Source organism: Sorex fumeus, unplaced genomic scaffold (assembly GCF_029834395.1).
Source record: "Sorex fumeus unplaced genomic scaffold, SorFum_2.1 ptg000073l, whole genome shotgun sequence".
Lineage (NCBI taxonomy): Eukaryota > Metazoa > Chordata > Mammalia > Eulipotyphla > Soricidae > Sorex > Sorex fumeus.
Genome location: NW_026606130.1, coordinates 11,675,932 through 11,680,075, shown reverse-complemented (window position 1 = coordinate 11,680,075; position 4,144 = coordinate 11,675,932). Strand labels below are relative to the sequence as shown.

The 4,144-nt window shown below is 37.8% G+C and overlaps 1 pseudogene; it reads right to left on the bottom strand.

Moving 5' to 3' along the window:
* Positions 1-474: 474 nt before the first annotated feature.
* LOC130038206 (52 kDa repressor of the inhibitor of the protein kinase-like) lies at positions 475-3,172 on the bottom strand (annotated as a pseudogene).
* Positions 3,173-4,144: the final 972 nt, after the last annotated feature.

Sequence of the window (4,144 nt, the reverse complement as noted above, 5' to 3'; positions counted from 1 at the left end):
CCGGGAAGCTCACAAAGCAATAATACTTGTGGGTTCTCCAAGTTTTACTTATAAATCAAGATGAGGCAATAGATAATATTCAAGGAGAAAAGACAAGAAAGCAAAACAAATCAGTTATCAATATCCATGTCCTCTGATCCTATCTTGACCATGAAACACAAGTTCAATATATACTTGCTATCGGCTTCTGTAGCTCAACAAAGGAATGTAAACAGCAACAACCAGTTATGCAACAACAATGACAGACTCGTCCATTTAAACTGTAATCTGTTTCTTTAAGTTCACATCTTAAAGACAAAATATACACTTAAAATCTACACTTTGGGAAGCTCACATTTCTCTGGTAATTCTCTTAATTGTCCACTATAGATTTTTAACAGTAATACTTAGAACTCTAATCAGTCAAAGATCAGTTGTGAGCTTTAACGTAACATTTTATAAAATGAATTCCTCCCACACAACAGGAGATTTATTTCTTCAAGGAACTGGTAACTCAATACCAAAATATCGCATCCACAGTGATAATGTTATGTCTAAAATGACTTAACTAAAAACAACTCCAAAGAGCCACTAGCAGATTTCACACAGAAATATCAGGTGACACTTTCAATGCTATCTTTTAGAACAGTTCGGTCTCCAAAGCATGAATTCAAACTGGAGCCACTTAAATAGGAGTATAAATGAACATATTCAATGGGAAACCTACTGGTCAAGACAGTTAGTCACTGGCTGGCCTACATACAACATAGCTTTTCTGTAAGATGTTTTCAAATAGAAGATAAACCCTATTTTAAAGTCTCCTAGGTATTTTCAATGGTTTCTGAATTATCTGTAGGAAGCTCTGACTTAGTTGTGTAGAGTTTGATATATGTGTCCATCATTAAATACAAAACATGTTTTATATCAAAATTTATATTAAGCAAATTCGAGTTTCTCGACCTCTGGTCTCTCAAAGTGTTGCTCAGGTAAGCTTTGAGACACTTTCGTTCATTTTCATAGCTTTCATTTTCTACTTTCATCACAGGAAGAATACACAGGACCTTTAGCAGTGCATAAACATTTGGAAAAAATTTGATGTCTGTAAAATGCAGGGTTTCATAGATAGTAGAAGGAAGTTCTATGCCTTTTCCTCTGTGTTTCCACTTGATTCTCCAATAATGTAGCTCTGCTCAGAGAGTATCAGGATTCGGCAAGTCACTTCTGTACATGTCAGCATGGTGTTCCTCTGAAGTGTTGAATTTGAGTTGACTCATGACAGAGGGCACCAGAGATAAACATTTCAGAGCTTTGAGGTGCTGTTCTGAGAAAATGTCCTTCAATTCCTGAATAATGTGCTCCACTGTTGGAACATTTAGAATTTCTTTATAGTAAATTTCAGAAGTCAGCTGAGATTCTAGGTTACTTTGCTGAGCTCTGCGGAATTTCCTGGGGAGTCTCATCTGAACATCAAGTTTGGCTGCCAAATTTGTGGCTTCCTCAAATCAAGATTCATGATAAACTTCGATATTTTCCATCACTTCATTTAGTGAATGCAGAACAGCAGTCAAGCTACTGGCTGCAAAGAAGACATCAGAGGTCTACCCCTGAAGGATTTTCCCAAAGGCTCTTGTAAAAGCTAACACATTTTAAGAACAACAGCAGTAACAATGAAATCAAAATCTGTTACTGCATTACAGAGCACAAATGCTCTGCTAGCTACATAGTTATTCCACCTAACATTTGTGTCACTGGTCATTCCAACTAAACATAAAACAAGTGCTTGCAGAAGATAGACTACAATTTCAAAAGCATCATGCCTGCCTGTCCACCGAGAATGGCACATTTCCTTGAGTTCTTTATCCCTTTCTTCATTGCTCTGAAAGAGAACAGAAATTACCCTATCAAGCTCTAAGAGCAGCTGTGGTGACCGGTAGAAAAAAAAGAGCAAATTTCCTCAGTGGTTCCTAATGCAATAGATACTCCCATAACAGGCACTGATTTTGCCAACCACATATTTAAGGCACAGGAAGAGCAAAGTGTGTAGATAGCGTGGGGTATTTCTCTAAAAGTGTAGAAGCAACAACTTTTATTTTGGAAGAAAATCCACTGGACACAATGTAAGCCTATTTCCATGTTGAGCAATATTCCATGTTGAGCGCCCACTTCTCAGTGATAGTTGTATGAAATTTCACAGCCAAAATTTCTGCATCAGCTTCATACGGCCCACAAACTCTTCTCTCAGATTATGCGAGTCATCGACAAACCTCACCAACACGGGCAGCTACTCTTCCCCTGCTATGTCCACAACCTCCTCAGTGATGATGGAAAGGAAGTGAGAGTATCTTACTTCCCTGAGGGTTTCTTCCTGAATACAGCCCTCACAAATTTCCAGCATCTGTTTCTGCTGTGTTTTCGAGCAGAAAAATGTGTTAACTGCTGTTGTCTCAAAGCGTTTTCTTAGAGTCTCTTCACCAGAATTTATTCGGCACACCAGCAGGGTTTGGAAGTTATCAGGAGTAAAGAGACCTTCTGGAATTTTATCAGCTTCATGTCCATCCAGAGGCACATTTTGTTTTCCCATGAGAATCAAAATTTCAAACAAAGATTTTAAGTATTCCTTATTTTCCTTCTTTTTAAGAGTTAAAGATAAAATGTCTTCATCCTGTTCTTCACCCCCCTCATCTGCACTAGGGTTCTGAGTACTGCTGTTGTTTATTTCCTTATGGTTTTGTTCCTGTTCAGACGTTTCCAACAGGTCAAGGCCTTTTAAAAAGGCATTCAGAAGTTGAGTCATTAACATATAACTTTTTCTGTTTCAGAGTCCTGATTTCATCTTCACTCATTCTTTTATCCATTTCCTGTGTCTACTATGTGGATTGTTCAAATGGCTGGTAAGATCAAACACTGTTGGTATTGCATTATCTCAAAGAACTGTCCTATAAGGACTCGTTCTACAGATCATAGAGGTCTCAAAGTGTTTGGCACATAATCGATAATGTTTATTTAGTTGATCTGGTGTTTTATCTTCTAAGTCTGCTCTTCTACAATTCTCCACCCATTTCTGGTACCTGGCCGGGTCCCGCAGGAACCCGAAGAAGGCCAGGTCGGACTGTGTGCTCTTGCGCGTGCAGTTGGGGGCCACACAGAAGTTCGGCATCATCGCTCGCCCACCCACCGGCGGGCCCAACCCTCCCATCCCTGCTTCCTCAGGGCAGCTTGCCCACATGTCGGGGCAAGGGAGGGGAGTCGGGTGGCCAGCCGGCTCCTGAAGATCATTTCTTACTGATAAAGGAATATGTATATGAATAAGAGATCATAATCCTAAATGTATATGCACCAAAATGACTGGAAAATTACTTTAAACAACTGCTAACAGACTTGAAGATACACAATTGTCGTTGGAGATTTCAACACGGCTTTGTCACCTCTTGAAAGATAAGCTAGAGAAAACCTCAAGTAAGTAATTTATTTGATGGAAAAAATAGAAGGGGCTGTGTGTGTTTATATATATATTTATATATATACATATATAAGCATATATGTGTATGGACTTTCATCCTCAAAAGGCTAAAACCATATTCTTCTCCAATGCACATGGTACATTCCCCAAAATTGAAAAAATGCGGCATCACCAAACATCTCCACAAAGTCAAGACCATAAAATTCATATCAACTATCTTCTCAGACCATGATGTACTGAAAGTATAAGTTAATCATAAACAGAAATGGAGAAACAATTCAAAAAACTGGAAATTAAATACCTAATTTCTGAACAACCAGTAGGACAGAGAGGAAGTGAAAAAGGAATTTAAAAGTTTCATGGAAACAAACAAGAATGAGGACACTAGCTAATAGAACATGTGCGACATAGATAAAGTGGTGTTAAATGGAAAGTTTATTGTTATGCAAGCATTCATCTGAAAGGAAGAAAGGGCCCACATATGTAACTTGATTGCACAACTTAAGTAACAAACAAAAGGTTCCCAAAACAGAAAGGAGAAAGTAAATAATAAAATTTAGACAAAAAATTAATGACCTAGAATTCCCACAAAAAATTAAAACATTAATAAAAACCAAGAGCTAGTACTTTTAAAAATTAAACAAGATCAATAAACCTTTGATAAACATCGATAAGTTATACCCACAAAGAAGGAGAGAGAAAATT